Source organism: Megalops cyprinoides, chromosome 2 (genome assembly GCF_013368585.1).
Source record: "Megalops cyprinoides isolate fMegCyp1 chromosome 2, fMegCyp1.pri, whole genome shotgun sequence".
Taxonomy (NCBI): Eukaryota; Metazoa; Chordata; class Actinopteri; order Elopiformes; family Megalopidae; genus Megalops; species Megalops cyprinoides.
In genome coordinates this window covers 24,916,814-24,938,157 of record NC_050584.1, presented here as the reverse complement: position 1 = coordinate 24,938,157, position 21,344 = coordinate 24,916,814, and the positions used below count along the sequence as shown (strand labels likewise).

The 21,344-nt window shown below is 38.9% G+C and overlaps 1 long non-coding RNA gene and 1 pseudogene across 1 annotated transcript; both read left to right on the top strand.

Annotated features, from left to right (window-relative positions):
* The first annotated feature begins 14,854 nt into the window (after positions 1-14,854).
* LOC118770620 lies at positions 14,855-19,757 on the top strand (annotated as a pseudogene).
* A 325-nt stretch (positions 19,758-20,082) lies between these two features.
* Positions 20,083-20,872, top strand: LOC118795102. The gene is made up of 3 exons (XR_005005781.1): positions 20,083-20,145; positions 20,573-20,638; positions 20,813-20,872. It is a non-coding gene; the product is annotated as an uncharacterized LOC118795102 (long non-coding RNA).
* Positions 20,873-21,344: the final 472 nt, after the last annotated feature.

The window sequence follows — 21,344 nt, the reverse complement described above, 5'->3', positions numbered from 1 at the left end:
AACATGCATGTTGGAGTCTTTGGAGGAAATCTCAATATATAATTTTATTATAGAAATGAAACAATCTCACAAGTTAGCTTGGCACCATTGGGACTGATCAAAGTTGATGGTATAGTGTACCTTAGTTTTCTGTATCACGATGAATTGGGGCTCCTTCACAGGTAGAACGCACTTCCTACAAAGTGGGAGTTGGAGCATAGCATAGTGGTTAAGGAGCAGAACTTGTAACTGATAGGCTTCTGGTTTGATTCCCTGCTGGGGTACTGCTGCTGTACCTTTGGGCAAGGTACCTCACCCAGAATTGCCTCAGTATATTTCCAGCTGTATAAATGGATAACATTGTTTTAAAAAAAAGACATGCAACTGATGTAAGTTGCTCTGAATAAAAGTGCCTGCTAAACGCCAAAAATATAATGTGATAATGTCCACGCCACTCTCTGTTTATGTGGCTTACACCTCCAAATGTGTATCAAAGACTTGAGAGAGACAGCTTTCATGCTCAAGCCAGCACCTCACGCCCTTTTGATTCTGTAACAGAACAACCCCGTGGGACACTCTGAAGCGCAGCTTGTGGGGCGTTTTCACGTTCTTATCTTTACAGTGCTGTGAGTTCTTTATCGCAGGCGTTCTCGGCAGTGATTGGAGAGTCTCAATGCCTCAGAATATCGAGGTTCTGGCTGGCTCCTGTGTCCTGATACCGTGCTCGTTCGAAGTTCCCGATGCCTACAGAGCCAGGCTGGCGCAAGTGACCAATGGCGTGTGGAGGAAACACTCGCAATGGTTCAAAGACGGCATCGATGTGTTCAACTCCTCTGGTCATCAGAACAGTCTTCAGGGGGAGATTGTCGGAAACCTGACTGAGAGGAACTGCACCACCATCCTGCACAATATTCCTAGAAATTACACTGACAAGTACTACTTCAGAGTTGAAGGAGGATTCAAGTATACTTTCCCTGATTCTGTCAACTTAACTGTCAAAGGTAACAAAACAGCTTATTCCTTTTTCCGGACTCTTCTGCTGCCTCCTTTTATCCATGTTTTTGATTAACCATGTTCTCAGACACGATCCCTGTCTGTACTGGTCCCTCAGTGGTGGAATGAACTCCCCATGGGGGTTAGGACAGTAGAATCACTGGCCATCTTCTGACTGAAAACTCATCTCTTCAGACTGCATCTCGGTTTCACTTCAATCCCTGCCCGCTGCCCCAACACCTGCTTCCTCTAGTATTTGATGTCAGTTTTACATGTAATTCTGTGGTGTATTTTTATGCTGTGTTCTATTATAATAATATTCTTGGCTTCCACCAGATTGCACAAGGTAACTTGTGGTAGGGCTTGAATAGCATTATGCTCACACTCACTGGTCTGGGAGTGTTGTGAGCCTGGCCTGATGCTTTTTCTCATTTAAATTGAAGGGATACACTTCTGTTCTATTATGCTGGAAGTTGCTCTGGGTAAGAGCATCTGCTAAATGCATGTAATGTAATGTAATGTAGTGCAATGCTTGTTAGGTTCATGCACTCCTGTGTTTGGAAACCCCCAGAGACATTGCCACCTCTCACCATAGTGTCAGCATGCAAGAGCAAAGGGCGTAGCTAACACAATGTTGACACCCTCACACGCCAACACAGCTACCTCTCACACTATGAGCTGCCTAGTGCATTACAGAATGCTACAAACAGCCATCAGAGGACTTTATCAGCAACCTGAGCGAGTGCTTGATGAGTTGCAGTATGTCCAAGAATGACGAGAGGGATTGAACCCAGGCCAACAAAGTTAAATAATCACAGTCTGATGAGAACCGGACCTGGAAATATAATAGGTGTTTCCTTAAATAGTGGCAGCCCAAGCGGGTGCACTCTATTCAATGCATATGCATTGTGTCATTTTGAGTATTATGCATTCTTAAAAGTATAAGGATTAGCCTTGGGACTTCCCCATTCATCTTAGCAATTCTTGGATGAAAGGGAGCCTCCATCCTCTCTGGGATGTGGGGACAAGATTTAAAATTTCTCTCTGTCTCACAGCCTCACTGCACAAACCCCAGGTGACCTCTGGGGGTGAGTTGATGGAGGGGACGCAGACAACTCTTAACTGTTCTGCGGCTGTCCCTTGTCCCCGCCTGCCCCCGGCCCTGACCTGGGTTCCCCTCAACCTGGGGGCCAGCGAGAAGGGACAGCGGGCGAATCAGGATGGGACTGAGTTCGTGTTTTCCACCCTGAGCTTCAAGGCTTCACATCTCCACCATCGGCAGAGGATCACCTGCACTGCAAACTACCCTCTGGAGCAGATGGGCAGCAGTGACCAAGCAGCAGAGGCTGTCATACTCAGCGTCTTGTGTAAGGTTTTCCCTAAGAGGCGCATGTTACATACAATTATACAATTTTAACCATTTACCTGACAGATGTTCTTCCCCAGGGTTGTATGTTTAACCTTGGTACATATCTTTATTTCTAAGTTTAATGCAGGAATTTAGTTGAAGCACCTTCTTCAAAGGTGCAACAGCTGTGTCTCCTTCTGGATTTGAACCCACAACTCTCAGGCCTAGAGCTTAGTGCCATAATTATTACTTCTTACCTTGGAGTGGCGCATGGGATGCTGTTCCACTTAAAGCTTGAGCTGAGCTGCTGAGAACTGTATGATCACCTAAGTTGCTGATGAAAATTCAGCTGTATTTCTGAAGTCAAAACTACACAGCAGTCAGTACTACTGCTAAACATACAGTTTAAATCTGCTAATCACAGCAGTTGTTTGTACATTGTGATTTTAATTTCCTTATTTCTTTTCACTTTTATCTTCTCCCTCATTTGTACTCGCTCTCTCTTTCCGTGTGAGCCCTCCCTGAATGTGTGCCTGTGTTTTCTCACTCTCTCCGACTCTCTCTCTTCTTCTCTTCAACTCAACTTAAGTTGACTTGCTTTACTGGCACAATAAAGTATACCTTTAAACCTATTTTCAAAATATATTTATCAATATAAAAATCTCTATCTCTACCTCTCTCCTTTTCTCTGTCTGTCTGTTTCTCTCTGTCTGTCTCTCTTTCTCCCGCTCTCTTTTTCTTTCTCTGTGGCTGTTCCTCTCAGACCCCCCAAAGAATACATCGGCCTCCGTCACTCCCTCTCAGCCAGCTGCGAGCGGCACCAATGTCACGCTGATGTGCAGTAGCAGCGCCAACCCCCAGGTGGTGAGCTACACCTGGTTCAGAAGGAGGGGCAGCGAGGTGACAGAGATGGGCCCGGGGGAGAATCTGACCTTCACCGCCGCCGAGGGCAACACAGGCCTTTACCACTGTGAGGCACGTAATCAGCATGGGAAACAGAACTCAACAGAGGTGCAAGTGTCTGTGCAAGGTCAGTGTGGCAGCAGTGAGAGAGGGAGCGTTGCGGTTTAGCATTAGCGTTAGCTACAGCAGCGAGACACGCATAGCGGATTGCTTTCATCTAGCCGGAGCTAAATTAACATGGTTTCTTGTCACTGCAGACAAAGCTGTGGATTAACGTTGCACATTTAGCATTGGAGGTGCTGGCAGTGTAGCCTAATGGAAAGGGGTTGTGCTTGTAACCGAGAGGGTGCTGGTTCGATTCCTTTCAGGGGCACTGCTGCTGTACCCTTGAGCAAGGTCCCTAACCCAGAATTGCCTCAGTAAACATTCAGCTCTATAAATGGACAACATGTAAAAGTTGTAACCTGTGTAAATCACTTTGCATAAGATTGTCTGCTAAATGACAATAATGTAATGTATTAGTACGGAGCAGAATGGGAAACTTAGCAGCATCACATTATGCAGCACATGGAGCTGTATGGGACATTTAGCACAGGAGGGCTTGCATTTCAGGTAGAGTGAAATGCCACAGGTAGCACTGTATGTCCTTTTTCTGCAGGTGAGGCATGGTGGATTTGGGTGGTGGCAGTGATTGCAGTGTTGCTTTGTGGTGTAATTATCCTGGGCCTTTGCAGGTAAGCCATGTTTTCATGCAGATGATATGGTATCAGGCGGCTGGTAATTCTGTGTTGTGTAAATTGCACTGCAATGCATACCACATGCCTCACATGAGTACCTGGACAATATGGCAGTGATTAGTATACCAACCTACTTTGCCAGCAACCATAAAACCAAAACAAAAAATGTTACTGTAATGTTACATCAAAAATGTTACAACAAAGACATAATGTAATTTTATCATGTTTTAGAGGGGTTATATGTTGTTCCTTTTTTAAACATATATGGCATATACAGCAAATTTGTGACTCTTGACTTGCTGGTGATAATGAAAATTGTAGTTAAGTCTGGTTACCTGTATCCTGATTCAGCTGTATGATTTGTCTCTCTATGAAAATTAAAAATAATTAACAGTAAACTGAATTTCTTTTTCAGGCTTGGAAAATCTAGAAAATCACCTGCCAATCTGAGCATTAAGGTAGGAATAAACATATATATGTACACAGATGCCAGACAGCACACACACAGCCAAAGTACACACTAAGACCACACACACACATGCCAGAAGGGACACACACACATGATAGCACGCATAGTAAATCCCCAAGACCAGGTCTGAATAGCTCTGCATTACATATAAACATGTTGTGGGAACTCCAGCACTCCATGCACTTCTAAATGGAGATATAACATGAGACAGGCGGGCTCTGACCCCCTTTTATTTTAATTAATATTATATTATTTATTTACGTAATTGAGGTGGATCCTTTTACTTATGTCAGTCCAGGTTTTGAACACTCTAAACATCGCTGTTTAAATCCTGCTGAGCTGTTCCACCTATTTATAAATCTGTAACAAAACGTTTTTGATTTTAGTGTGAAATTTCACTAAGTAAAGTAAAAGTAAGTTCCAGCTCTTGTTATCTTGGCAGGTCACCTCTTGTACTTGTACTCTAGTTACAATGCAGCTATTGTATTTTATTAACCACTTAAATATCTTTGAAACCTCAATCAAAGGCAAAAATTTTATCTCTTCATAACTTACTGTATATGCCACTTCCTGTAAGGCCTCATTATAACACCATTTGGAATTAGAAAAAAAATACATTTGGGGGATTTATGTCTACTGTGACAATGAGGCACAGGTTTGCATTAAAGACAGAAAGGGACTGAAATGATGGGTATTGAGGATAGAAAGATTAAACTCTAAGCGGTTTCTTTCAGCTTAAACCATTTTTTCATCCATCTTTTAATCCATCCATTTAATTTCATCTTTCCCAGGGCCTAAGTGTGGATGAATCTTCTGTTTATGCTAACAACACTGTGATGAAGGCTCACTTCATGGCTGACAATGAAGCTTTTTACAACAACGTGGACATGACGTATCCACGGAAGACTGGTGGCTCGACTGACCAATCAAGTGCAGCCATTGACAATTACGAACTCTATGCGAACTACACCACCCCATCCTGTCAGAGGAGAGATATCGGTCAGCCAGCCAAGAGCAAGTCATAGACGTCCACTGAAGCAAGACCTGACATCCTCAGATGCCACTGAGAGGCAGACATTTACAGTTGAAACAGCTGATAGGCGAAAAAACAAACTTTTGAACTGGAAACAGCTCTCAACCCGTTTCTCATAAATTGCAAGCTTTTCCATTTTAACAAGACTCAGCCTAAAGCAGCCAGTTTCCCCTTTTTACTTCATTGTGTCTTATGTGGCAGCATTCACCTTTAAGCACTTCACATGTAATAATTTCAAGTGTGGCAAACAGATTAGGAAATGTGATACATTCTTGAGTATGACAAAGGGAGTAGATGTATTTTCACTTTATCTACATTGACTTACCAGGGTATCATTTTTGTCAGGAAACAATGCTTTATTTATTTTGTTACCATTTTTAATCCTTTGTGTCCACATGTGCATTCACAAGGAACCATGTGGATTTTAAATGCAAGATAAGAACCCTTTCAGCTATTTAACTGTATAGCTGGATCCTTTGTTAGTTTGAGTGTTTCTATGTAACATGAATTTATGACTTCTGATATTGTCATGAATATTGATTCACATTGTTTTTGGTTAGTTGTATTCATAATAATTAGACAACTAAAGAGTTTAAAAAGCACTGTTAATTCTTTGACTGGTTTAATGTTATTTAAGTTGTTAATTTGTGAATTAATGTATAAAATGGGAAAAATCTTAATAATGCCATATTGAATATCCATGGCTTCATGGCATGGATTTAATCTACATTTTCATTTTTTTTTTCTTCACAAAGACAGTTTAGTGATTTCAGTGATCACCAAAATTGATGCTTAATTAAACGCTGTTTGTGCTGGAAAAAAGTTGAAAAAAGTAACACATGGACTGTCTGAAACTCTCAAGTGGAGGGGAACAGCACATCAACACTGAGATTAAAGAAACTGCAGGTACCTTTTCTGTCCAGCAGAGGGAGGGAGCACACAGACAGTGGGATCGTTATACATAATATAAACACAGAAAAACAAGTTTCCATTTTGCGTATATATAATTTTAGATTTTGCAATCAATTTGCAATCAATTTGAATCAATTCACCCCATTTCATAGCCCCGCATGATTTAACTATCAACTAAATATTGACCATTTACTTTCTTTAAACATGGCATAATAATTTCTCGGGCATCTGAATTTTGGAGCACAGACTGCAAAATACATTCATTAACAAATGTTCCATTCAACCAGTGTGAAAAATTAATTTGGCTACCTTAAGATGCTCATTGGTCACATGTGCATGCACACATATACATAAAATAATGACCCCTGTCATAAATATGTTTGGATTGGAGGATTGGAAAATCTACATAATATGCTCTTATTGTTATATTAATAGTGTTGTGTAAAACAGAAGTAAACTATTAAATACACCTCATAACTATAAAATTGTTTGGGTTATATTGTTTTCTACCATACAGAGTAAAACAATAAATATAATATTAATATGTAAATTATAACAAATCTTAAAAAATTGTCCAATATGAAAGATTAAAAATGGCTTCATAGGACAAGCACAATAACAAGACAGATGCAGTTAGCAGTTAGCTTATGTTGCCTGTCATTTAAATGTGTCATTAGTTTGCACTGCACTGCAGTTAAAAAAAAAAAAACATCTGCATGGTGACAGTACTGGTGCGAAATGTCAATTGTCAGAGCACAGGCATGAGTGGTAAAATGACGTAAGGCATAAATGATAAAGTGCATTTAGAAAAGGTTTGTTTATCTCAGCATATTGCTTTAAAGTTTGTGCACAAGCACCACTTCTATGAACTGATGGCACAAATTGTTTAAAAAATCATAGGACTCTGAATTGACATGAAAAATGTTAAATATATGTGCACTTATATTTTTTTAATCTATGGGAAGTAGGAATAAATTGCATTGATGTCATAGCATGTGTCTCTGCAGGTGTTGACAGTGTGTCCACTGTGAGCAGGGTAACTGCATTGAGAGGAGGATCTGGTACCATCCCATGTCACCATTACCCCTTTTCCCACCAAGGCAGGTTTGAGGGCTGGTTCAGAGCCAGTGCCTAATCTCAAACCAGTTCTTCACATTGCTACTGACAAAGAGCCGCTCTCGGCCAGGAAAACTGGTTCAAGAGCGGCACCAACACTTTGCTGGTCTAGAACCAAGAGCTGCTTACGTCAGGGACTGGGGGCGGATTATCGTGACCAACAAGGCCAACTAAAACTTTATGACCACCACTTAAAAAAAAAACTAAAACAGAGCAAGTGTAGCGTCTAGTCTGCCTAAAAAAATTGTCGAAGCACTAGTCTGCTTATATTTTCAAATGTTTCATAAGAACATAAGACATAAGACATATGATGAACGAGAACAGGCCATTCGGCCCAACTAAGCTCGCCATTTCTTAATTAAAGAGTATCCAAAACTGCATCAAGTCTGGACTTGAACACAGCAAGGGTCTCTGCCTCAACTACAATGACCTGGCACCTATTCCATGTATTGATAACTCTTTGTGTAAAATAATATTTCCTTACTCAGTGCGGAACTTACTCTTAACTAGTTTCCCATTTATGTCCTCTTGTTTTACAGACTGAACTCACCCTAAAGAATCTATTATAGTTAACCTTATTGATTCCTTTTATAAATTGAAATACTCAATTAAATACCCCTAAGCCTCCTCTCGCTTAATCTAAATAGATTAAGTGACTTGAGTCTTTCCTCATAGCATTTATATTTCATGCCAGGAACTAATTTAGTTGCCCTTCTTTGAACCTTTTCTAAAGCTTCAGTATCTTTTTTTATAGTGCGGTGCCCAGAACTGCACACAGTATTCCAGGTGCGGTCTGACTAAGGCATTGTATAATTTTAATATAACGTCTTTAGATTTATACTCAATAGTTTTGGCTATATATCCCAGCATCCTGTTGGCCTTTTTTACCTGCTACAGCACACTGCCTAGATCCTGCTAAGCTTGGGTCAACCAATTACTCCCAAGTCCTTTTCAAAATGAGCACATTCTAGTTTTTTTCCACCCATGAAGTAGTCTTGTTTAAGGTTCTTATTTCCTACATGCAAGATTTTACATTTATCTAAATTGAAAGTCATCTGCCAGGTATCTGCCCACTTTTGGATGCTGTTTAGGTCTTCCTGTATTATTTTAGTTGATTCTATACTGTTGGCTAGACCCCCTAGTTTTGTGTCATGTGCCAATTTTACTATTTTACTTCTAACCTCTGCATCAAGATCATTTATGTATATAAGAAATAGCAAAGGCCCCAACACCGATCCCTGCAGGACTCCACTTCGTACAGGACCCTGCTCCGATACAATTCCTCCCACAGTTACAGTCTGCTTTCTATTAGACAGCCAACTTCGAACCCACTCGGTGATGGCTCCTGTAATTCCCGCAGATGTCATTTTCAATATGAGTCTCTCGTGCGGAACTTTGTCAAATGCCTTTTGAAAGTCCAAATAGATAATATCATAAGCCTGGTTTGAGTCCAGACATGCTGTAGCTTCCTCAAAGAAGTCCAGGAGGTTTGTTAAGCATGACCTCCCTCTGCGAAAACCGTGTTGGCTATCATTTAGAACACCATTTCGTTCCAGGGATAATTGCAAATTATCCCTAATGATGGATTCCAGTATTTTGCATGCGATACAAGTTAAGCTGACAGGCCTATAATTTCCTGGTTCAGTCTGGTCTCCTTTCTTGTAGATAGGTACTACACTGCCATGTTTCCAGTCATCTGGTATTTCTCCAGTTTTAAGGGATTGCTTAAAAATAACTGTCAGAGGCTTGTAAACCACCTCTGCTAGTTCTCTGAGAACTCTTGGATATATTCCATCAGGGCCTGCTGCCTTATTTGTTTTAAGTTTTTGAAGTTTATCTAGTACTTCTGCATCATTTAAATCAATTTCCTCTATAAGTCTCTGAGAACTGACTGCACCTGAAGGCATATGCAAAAACACTTCACTAGTGAAACTCTCCACAAAGTAACTGTTTAGTGTATCAGCAATAGCTTTGTTATCGTAAACCATAACCCCATCCTTATTTTTTATACCTCTTATTTCATCCTTAACTATCCTTTTTTGACCATACTATTGAAAAAAAACGTTTAGAGTTGCTCTTTGCATCTAGTGCAATTTGTCTTTCATAACATCTTTTGGCTTCCCTTTTTTCTTAACTCGAGTTCGCCTTGTTGCCAGCCAGCTATGTATTTATTAGATGTTTAGCAAGCTACTAATTTCTCACATCAATGTTACAAACATAACACTGATGGCTAGCTAGCTAGCTGTTGGTCAGCCAACATTACCCAAGCAAGCATAGCTACTAATCTCTCACATCAATGTTACATTTGATGTTCGTAACATTGATGTGAGAAATTAGTAGCTATGCTTGCTTGGGTAATGTTAGCTGACCAACAGCTAGCTAGCCAGGTACCGTAACCTTGGTTACAGTAGCTAACGTAATGATGCAATGACATGGCTCTATGGTGGCTCTCTAGCCTGTGGTAAAGCGAACCGGTTCTTACAAGGTTCACAAGTTGAACCAACTTCAAACTGGCACTAGCACCAGCCCAGAACTAGCACCTGATCTCAAATATGAAAAACATGCAAAATTATGATGTTGAGGACATTACTGGCATAGTTGTTCAGTTCTTTCCTGTTTTCTGGGATGATCTTAAATATTGTTGAATATATTTATCTGTGTTTTACTTGTGTGTGCATATGTTTGGCAGTGGACGCATATCTACTGGAGCCTTTAGGATTACTTTGAATCAATGAAAAATTTTAGTTGTGAAGTGACTTCATTTCCTGTCATTTTGACAAACTTTGAAGTTTAATAAAATGTAACCACTGTTCTTTAAACAATGATTAATTAGAACGTTCTAACTGTATCTGAATTGTTTTTGTCATACAGTATATGTATCAGGGGCCTGATTAACAGCCCTATAGACATGAATTTTCAGAGGTCCTTAAACACATGTGTATACTATACACACACACACACACACAGACACACATAAAAGGTATCTACCAAAAGTAGGACATAGGGGCTGAAATGAAGACCATGTTGACCATATCTGCTTTCCACAGCAACCGCAAACACCTCCAGTATCCCTCATGGAGCCTTTGATCAACATTCAGACATCTAGTAGTGGATATTATTTATGAAGCTTATTATATTCATAGAAATGAAGCACTGTATTTTTTAATGGTTTGAAGGTGTATTCATTGCATTGCAATAACTCCTTTTAAATTGAACGTGCCTGAACTGATTCAAGTTGAATTGACTTTAATTGTACTGGTGTGAACTGAACGATAATAAATTCATTCAATTGAGGAGACGCAGACAGAGCCTGCTGAATAGGACAATCTTTTCTTCAAGTTGTGATGTATTTGCGCTCTTAAGGCTGTTATGTAGGTGGATCTAGAGGGCGCTAATCCCCTGGTCCGTCATGTTTATGGTTGTTCCAAAATAAATCAGTGTAAAAAAAGCCCAGCCACAGAATATTGCTTCTTAATTGAGTTATTGTGACGAGCCAGTTATAATGACAATCTGCTAGTGAGTAAAGTTAGAACGAATGCATATTGATGCGTTCGTAACACAAGTGTGTACAGCTCTTATCCTGGAGAGGGGAAGCTTCCTGTGGAGTAATTGCTCTGCAGATCCGCATGTTAGTGTTTTACCACATCGAGTGCTGCATCTCCTGCACTCTCAGCTCTGGCCACCGTGAGAAAGAACAGAGACCAGAGAGGAAGAGGACACAGAGAAGGTGGTGTCACTGAGACGCAGGAAGTGACAGTCACTCTCCTAGGAGCAGAGGTCTCTGACACACGCATGTACACATGACTCCATTTCTACCACTCTTCCTCATCCTCCTCTTCCTCACTGGACTCCCAGGTAGGCCTCATTCATCAAGCCTGTTTATTGTACTGATGTCAGTTGGTGATTGCCTTAAATTTAATTAGATAAGTGTTGCTGAAAATTGAATTGTGCATGAATAAAAGATGAATATCTTGCTGATGTTGCTGAACAAAACATTTGCTGCTATTGATTCACATCCCATCAGAATCAGGCTCCAGGCACATTCTAAAAACTCATTTCAGTTGTTTCGTCATATTTGCTTCTTTACTAGAATGCCTCCTTTTAAATGACAAATCAAATGGGCTCAAACAAGCTCATAGAAGCTGTGAGAGAGATGTGTTCAACAGTGTATACTGTTTCATTAATCAAAACTACTTGTATTAGATCATATCATGTATGTAGTGCCAGGAAGAAGCATCATTTGAAGTATAGTAGTTTGACCAGATGAATTTGAGTTTGAGAGTTTGTATGGTAATGTATTCAACAGTGTGTGCTGTTTATTTTTATTTAAACTACTTTTTATTAAACCGCATCTAGTATATAGTATGTAGTAGTACTACATGTGTTGTTGTCCATGTAATAGACTGTAAGTATCAGAAAAATAGTGGCCATGTGCAGTTGCAGTATATGAAATATACTGAAAGTGGGATGCATTTTAAAACAAGTGCCATGATGAAGCATAATTTTAATTTTAGTTGTTCCTCAAGGTATTTATACTGAACAGAGTGCAGCACCAAATGACAGGGGTCATTATTTTATGTATATGTGTGCGTGCACATGTGACCAATGAGCATCTTGGTAGCCAAAGTAATTTTTCAAACTGGTTGAATGAAACATTTGTTAATGAATGTATTTTGCAGTCTGTGCTGGCCTGGTCTTGTGTTATGAAAGTTCCCACAAGAACAGCCTCACACTTACAGCACACTCTACATCACACAGGGTGAGCTGAGACCATTTAGCCATTCAAAAAAAAAAACAGACATAAGGAGAAACGGCTTCAATCCACATAAAGGTTTTACAGTAGAACATCAAAAGATGATTACTATTAGGGATGTGGTTATCGGTGACACTGCATGACAACAAATTCAAGTTCAGTTAAATGTGTGTTGTCAGTTTTTTTAAAAGTAGTAACTTAGGTACTGAAGAGATAGAAAGTATGTTAAAAACCTAATTATGGTTTTAAAAATCTGTTCTTTTTACTTTATTTAAATGTCATCTCGAGGTGTTCAGCTGATCAGCTGGGCAAAGCAAGCACAAGTCATAGTCAATAGTCAATATACTGTAATGCAGTCAAGCCAATCAACACTTCTCTTAAGTTTTGATTTTTTCTCATAGGACCAGTCAGATGCTTTTCCTCTAATTCACCTCATTTCATAACCCTGCATGATTTAACTATTAACTAAATATTGACCATTTACTTTCTTTAAACATGGCATAATAATTTCTCGGGCATCTGAACGTTGGAGCACAGACTGCAAAATACATTCATTAACAAATGTTTCATTCAACCAGCTTGAAAAATTACTTTGGCTACCAAGATGCTCATTGGTCACATGTGCATGCACACATATACATAAAATAATGACCCCTGTCATTTGGTTTTCTAGGCAAACAAATTGCCATTGGCCCCTGTAGGGTAGTATGCACAGGTAGTATGTGTTCCTGAGGTTAGTGAGTGTGTGGTAAAGTCTCATCTGTTCCCTGTAAATAACTAGCTAGCTAGAGAACACGAAATGAAACAATTGTACCGCAACACGTTGCATCATAGCTGTCATTGGAAAAGGGTGATCGGCGTCACATTTCCGACGTCTATTTGACAGATCATTCCCCAGGCTATGGTTTAAACTGAAAGTGCACAGTACTGTTAAATTGCTGAAAGAACACACTGGAGGCCATGACCCCTTTGTGATTCACCATTCCAGTGAGATGTTGCCCCGCATTTCAAATATCGCTGTCTCAATGTTTATGCATACTTTATGAGCATGGGAAAAATGTTCATGGGTTATTGAAACATTTACTGATATATGTATATTAAATATGCTGACAGTGTGTCCTTAGTGAGCTGTAACTGCATAGAGAGGAGGATCTGTCACTATGATCTCAAACATGAAAAACATGACATTCTGGTGTCATGGACTTCAGTGGCACAGTTGTTCAATTGTAGTACTGACTTTTCAAAGAATAACAGTAAAGTGTCAATCACTGATGACCCCGCCCACCAGGCCTTAACTGTGTCCATGAGGAGGATTCTGGATATTACTGGTGTGCTGTAGAAATTGGTGTAGCTGAAACTATAGATGATTTTGCATATCTGTACCTCTCAGTCACTGCTGGTATGATATCTGCAGCATTCACTGCACTCAGCAAGACCTGTGTCCCAGTCTCTAAAAGTGCATATAAAAATGTATTACTACATAGTAATGTAGTTTAATAATATGAAAACACTTTGCTCTTTTTTGACAATACAATAATAAGACCACAATGACAGTTAAATATTTTTTCTACACCTTCCCAATGTGTGTCCATGCAGAGAACATAAAAGTTTTTTTGTTCTGCAATATTCTGGTTCTTTTCATTTAATGGCAGATTCATACTTGCCTCACAATATTTATTATCTGACAATAGTAGGGTAGTAGTGTCAGTGGCCAGTGTCACTATAGCAATGATGGTAGTGTGAAGAAGTGGTGCAGGAGTAGGAGCTCTTGTGGAGAAAAGAGAAGCAGTGAAAAAATGGTGAAGGAGATTAGAGGCAGTAATGGTTTCCTGAAATGTGTGAAATGTTCACATAATTTGGTGGATGCATATATGGAAGATCACACGTATCAATGTGCTTTACCTGTGAGCATGCATTTGGAATTGGAACCACACATACTGGAGACTAGGATTACTTTAAATGAATGAAAAATTTTAGCCTCACAAATATGTTTGAAGTCACTTCACTGTTTCCTGTAATCTTGAAAAACTTCAAAGTGCAGTAAAATGTTGTCAATATCCTTTGCATAATAATTCATTACAACTTTCTGAGTGTATCTGAATGATACAATCATGTATACCACCAATATATTTACAAAGATTATTATATTTATAGAGCAAAAGCATTATATTTTTACTGCCTTAAATGTATATGTTTATCTTTTTGTGCTGATTATAACATGCTTTGGGAAACCTTACAAAATACATTCCATGCCCATAAACTTATTTGATTTAAACTCAGCTGAACTGAATGAGATGACCTGTGATTGTACTGAGGTGAACTAAAACAGCTAACTGAATTCAATAGAGGTGATGCACATGGAGTCTGCTGAATAAGACAAACTTTTTTGTCCTGGAAAGGGGAAGCTTCCTGTGGAGTAATTGCTCTGCAGATCCGCATGTTAGTGTTTTACCACATCGAGTGCCACATCTCCTACACTTGCAGCTCTGGCCACCGTGAGAAAGAACAGAGACCAGAGAGGAAGAGGACACAGAGACGGTGGTGTCACTGAGAAGCAGGAAGTGACAGTCACTCTCCTAGGAGCAGAGGTCTCTGACACACACATGTACACATGGCTCCCTCTCTTCCAGTCTTCCTCATCCTGTTCTTCCTCACTGGACTCCCAGGTAGGGTTCATGCATCAGACCTGTTTATTGCACTGATGACAATCAGTGAATGCCTTAAATTTAAATGGATCATTTAAATGTCACCGAAGCTTGAAGTATGCATGAATGCAAGATGAATATCATAAACATTACCTTACAAAACATTTACTGCTATTAACTCACATCGCATCAGAATCAGGCTCCAGACAAAAAAAAAAAAGTCATTTTAGTTGCTTTTGTCTTACATAATTCTTCACAAGAATGCATTATTTAAGTTTAAATAAATATAGCATCTGAGGTGCAAATACACTCATGCAGAAGCTACGAGAAAGTTTCATTGCATGACAATATGTTCGGCAGTTTAGGCTGTTTTATTTTATTTATATTACTTTTATAAAACCACATCTAGTATGCAGTACGTACTAGTAACACATGCATTGTTGTCCATGTAGATCCTCACTATGAGTATCAGAAACATAGTGGTCATGTCCAGTGGCAGTATAAAAAATACACAAATTAAAATGGGATACATTTAAAACAAGTGCCATGAAGAAGAATAATTTTATATTTAGTAGTTGCAGAACATTTTCATGATGAGCAGAGTGTATCATTGCCAAAAGGTTTCTATCCTGCAGTGACATTGAGCCAGTTAGTGAATATGCTGGCCTGGTCCTTTGCTTGTGAATTCCAGAAATTAGTTAACCATGGAAATGAAAAACACAGATCATCTGAAGCTGCTTAAATTTGCTTAAAGATTTACAGTCTAACATTAAAAGAAGACTACTGTTAGGGTTGTAGTGATCTACGACACTGCATGATGATGAAGTCAAATTTATATTTTCAGTTTAATTTGTCAGATTTTATAAGCAGTAAATTAGGAAAAGAAGAGGCAGAAAGTAAATGAAAATTATAATTAAAAAGTGTTCTTTTTCTACACTTAAATGGCACCTCAAAATGTAAAACGGATCAGTGGTACAAAGAAAGCAGATGCTAATGAGAAAATGAAAAGCGTATTCATAAATGTTTAAATTTAAACCAGTCTTGACAACCAAACACTTCCCCTGAGATTTTACTTTTTTCTCACAGGAACACCCAGTGCCTTTCCACCTCTAGTTTAATGCAATTATTATGACATGCTATTGTGTTGAATCATATTTTGCAGATAAGTAGTGTGTTTACACTAAAGGACAAACCAATGAGGGTCATGATAAGCTCAGGTAGAAGCTGTGAGAATTTCATTGAATGACAATGTGTTCAACAGTGTATGCAGTTTTTTTTAAAACTACTTTTATTAAACCACAACTAGTATGTAGTATGTACTAGTAATACATGCATTGTTGTCCATGTAATACACTATGACCATCAGAACCATAAAGGCCATGCGCAGTTGCAGTGTATAAAATATACTAAAAGTAGGATACATTTAAAATATACTAAAAGTAGGATACATTTAAAAGAGGTGCAATGAAGAAACATAATTTCAAGTTTAGTAGTTCCACAAAATATTTATAACGAGCAGAGTGCAGCATTACCAAAGGTAAAGTAAGACTGTAAGTGAAAATGCTCGCCTGGTCTTGTGTTTGTGAAAGTCCCCACAAGAACAGCTTCACACTTACAGTACACTCTAGTCTATATCACACGGGGTGAGCTGAGACAAGTTGACCAAAGAAAGGAAGAGATAAGGAGAAACTGCATAATTCTACCTCAAGATTTACATTATAACATCAGAGGAAGATTACAATTAAGGGTGTAGGTATCTGTGACATTGCATGACAACAAATTCAAATTCAGACTTTCAGCTTACTGTAGGTCATCAGATTTTATAAGGAGTAACTTAGGCACAGAAGAGGCAAAAAGTAAATTACAAATCTAATTATGATGATAAACACCTGTTCTTTGTAACAAATCTGCATTTTAATGGAACCTCAAAGTGTTCAACTGATTAGTTGGACAGACCAGTTCCAAAGCTTATTTATGGATTTTTAAGAACAAGTTCAGCTGTACCCTGATTAAGGGTGTTCATGAAAATGATGTTCCCTTCATTAAAGTCTAACGGTAACTATGCACTAACAACACAAACAACATGCATCCTCATTTCTATCAAGACTTTAATGTGAGCTGGATGAATGTAGATTCATTTGGTGATTGATATTTTTTATTGTGTTTGTATTTGACAGCAAGCTGATATGTACTGATGTTCTGCATGCTGTCTCTGCAGGTGCTGACAGTGTGTCCACAGTGAGCAGCGTAACTGTACAGAGAGGAAGATCTGTCACCATCCCGTGTCACTATGATCTCAAATATGAAAACAATGTGAAATACTGGTGTCAAGGATATTTCTGGCCTAGTTGTTTTGTTGTAGTACGCACTGACTCTCCAAAGTAAAGTGCCGATCACTGATGACCCCGCCCACCAGGTCTTCACTGTGTCCATGAAGAATCTGCAGGAGGGGGATTCTGGATATTACTGGTGTGCTGTAGAGATCGGTGGAACGGAAACTCTAGATGATTTTGCATGTCTTTACCTAACAGTCACATCTGGTAAGATGTCTGTAGTATTGACTGCACTCAGCAAGACCTGTGTCCCAGACTCTAAAAGTGCATATAAAAATTTAACTACATAGTAATGTGTTTTAATGATTTTTTTAACAAAAACACTTTTTACTGTACAGTAATAAAACTACATTGACAGTCTTCAAGATTCTTCATGCTCTTTCCCATTGTGTGTCCATGCAAAGAGCTTAAATGTTTTTTTTTGGTCTGAAACATTCTGATTATTTTTGTTTGATGGGAGATTCATACTTGTGGTGTATTCTGCCTCATTTGTAAGTTGCTTTGGAAATGAAGGTAAATGTACTTGTCTTACAAAATACATTTTCTCTATTTTTCATATTTTTCATGCGTATGTTCAGGTACTCCAGGGCTTTGGGTGGATCAGCAGGAGGTGACAGGTGTGGAAGGGGGCAGTGTCAGGGTCCAGTGTCACTATAGCAACCGTGGTTACATGAAGAAGTGGTGCAGGAGTGGGAGCTCCTGTGTAGCAGGGAATTCTGGGAATGTCAGGATCTCAGATGACTTCACTGTGACAGTGAGTGGACTGAAGATGCAGGACACAGGCTGGTACTGGTGTGCTGCTGGAGACCTACAGATCCCTGTTCACATCACTGTCACTCAGCCAGCCACTACAGTCACAACAAGTAAGGAATGAACATCTCAAAACTCTATTACCTTATTATTATTATTATTATTGTTATTATTTATTGTTGTTGTTGTTGTTGTCATTGTTATCCAATTAAACACTTCATTTCAATCATTTAAACCCAACTAAATTAAAGTGAAATAAGTAAAAAATAAAAAATGATAGAATTACAAAAAAATCAAGCATACAGGGCTAAAGCCATTAGCCTCTGGAAAAAGAGAGAACTACACAGTAGTGGAGGCATTTTAGTAAGTCAATATTCAGATTTTAATTTCAACCAAAATGTTAGTCTGTGTGCAGACACCGCAGCCTTAATGTCAATATATTCTGCACTGACTCCTCACAGCAACTGAATCTTCAACCTCATGGCAGACAACGGCCATGACAGTCAGTACACCTACAGCCAGAACCATCACTGTAACACAAATGAATCATACTGAAGAAAAGAGGTAAATACTCACCTGCATTCTACATTTTTTTAATCAAAAAGTTAAAACGTATGTGTCATGATTAGTGTTTCTTTAACTGTCAATCTGTCAAAATTCTAAATAAATAACTGGGATAGATGTCTTCCATTTAGATGTTTCAAACTGTTTGTAATTGTCACATTCAACCGAAAAGGATCTACATACATTTTCATACATATTTTAAAAAGTTCCACATGCCACACTTCTCTTGGTTCTTGCATCTGAGACATGCTAGAATTTAACCACAGACTTCCCACTTCTAGTGACGTCATGCCAGTACACATGTACACACGACCAGAAATAAGGCAAATCATAGAATCAGGCTATTGGCCAGAATGAACTGATGAGCAGAATTATTGTCTTATTACTGTTCAAGGGTTCATTTCACAGGAAGGAAGACTACAAAGAAGAGCACATGATAATGTTAGAGTTTTGCTTCCCATATTTCTCTAAAAGTCTCTAATAGTTTTGGCTTTGACATAATACAGTGCTATAAAAGCAAAGTAACCTGCTAGGTTCATTGTTACTGACTAGGATCTCAGTCACTGGAAACCTTCTGATCGCTCTTGGAATGTTGTTTCTGGTGGTGGCTATCGTCTTGGTTACCTGGAAGGTATGGAGAACTCAGAGTGAGTATCAGTGTGATACTTTCAATATGATCAATCAATATGACCTTACAGTAACAGATCAACCAATGATCTAGTATGTTGTTTTTAATAGCCTTACATGATGAAATCAGCTGTCAAAATTGATATGATTTCCCTTTTTTACATTACATAAATAAACTGAATTTTATTATGAGCTACTTAGATATATCCAGTAACTTTATATTGATCTCTTGATATAAAATTTACATATGATGATATTTGACATTGATGTTTATTCATACAGCATGACCAAATTAGATTTAACATTTGAAATTTTTATATATGCTGTTACAGATGTTTTTCGATCATATCTGCAAATGTGTATTATATTGCATTTAAATGGATTGAGAAGTATTGGCAGTGAATGTAGACACTTGCATGAGGAATCACACCTGTGTCCGTTTCATCACTTCGCTGCTTACAGAGAACAAGAGAAGAGGAGCAGAGGACAGGAGGGCAAACCTCACAGTATGTACAATTTTACACTGTTCTATGATGGTCAGATTGAGGAGCATCTCAGGAGGGTCAGTATCTTTAACAAGTCCAGCCCTGACTAATCCTTTGACCGTTCAAATATTATAGAATACAGGATGCAAACTGTGAACATGACATAACAGTAAAATCAAGCCAGAGGGACAAACTACACCAAAAATACAATACGCTTCTGATAGCAATTTCTTCTTCATAATATTCTACTGAAATTTGACTTTTGCAGCAAGAAATAATACTCATGCTTAAAAACGTGAATGAAAAAATGTGCAAAAATTGAATGTAGTATGAGTGGGATCTATGGGACTGGCCATGTGGCAACTGAGGCCAGAACTGTTATCCTTCAGTCTGACTGTGTTTGCTGCCTGAACACTTTGTGGATCTGTCTTCTAGGCAACCCTGGATGCTGAAGGCACATACAGCACTGTGAACACCAGAAAGGAAGCCCAGCAAACAGTAAATACAGTTTTCTCTCAATTCAGATTCCTCGCCAATACTTTTTGCTTGTGTGTATTTGTCACAGTGCACGTTTTAGTGATCAATGAAAATCAAATTTTAAAATATTAGCTCTGAACTTTAATTTCATTTTCAGCCAATAATTTACACACATGCATGCAGGAGCATGCTGAGATACAGTGAATTCAATTTTCTAGCAGTCACTCAGTTGACCACAAAAAGGTGTGGTTTGGCACACCTGTATGTATTGCCTTGTGACTATGATACTTTTCTCGCCGACTGTGACTGAATTTTCCCCACACCTACACTGTTTTAAAATGTCCTGTGAACGTTTTTTTTTTTCAAAGCACACCAAACAAAGTTTTATGGTTTCAAAAGCTTTAAAACACATTAAGCCATAACTGATATTGCATCTCTCCCCTGGTAGACTACAGACTCTGAAGATGAAGTGACCTACAGCACAGTGTTTACCAGGACTAGACCACTGCACAAAGTAAGTCTACCTGAGTCAAAGGGTGTGGTCAGATAAAGTATTAATACTTAAACATTTTCAGTAAAGTGTGTTAAAGCATTAGCAGTTACCCATCTTCGGTAATGTGTGTAGTCAGTAAAGCATTTGATGTTAGCTGTTGACAGTAACATGTTGTTGTGATGTTCATTTTCCCAGCCCTCTGAAGACCCTGCAAATGAGGTCACCTACAGCTCAGTTGTTCTGCTCAATTCACGGGTAAACTGATTGGGGATTGGGTGTAATGCAACGTTATTAATGCAGCAGGCATTAAGGTACAACAGTAGGGAAAATATAAAGTGTAACAGTTTGGGCAAGGAGAATATGCCGAGACTATAATTAGCTTTGAGTTTCATATCACACATGATGCAAATCCTCTTTGAATAGCCTCATTCTGTTCAGCTCACTTCACACCTTCACACTCAGGACAGGAAGCTACCCAAACACCTCTGCGCTCCCACAGGGGAAACAGCCACAGGAATAATTCATAAAGCATGTGCCTGTTCTGATCAAAGTACTGTGATAGCACATACAAGTTTAAAAGCAAAATGCTCCTGGAATTTCTAGTGTATTCCTTTGTGATTGACCAACATTTTTGCTTACCAGCCCAGGGCAGATGCAGCCAATGACGTGGTTTACAGCTCAGTTTTTATACCGAAGAAATCGGTGAGTTTCTTCATTTTCTAACTGA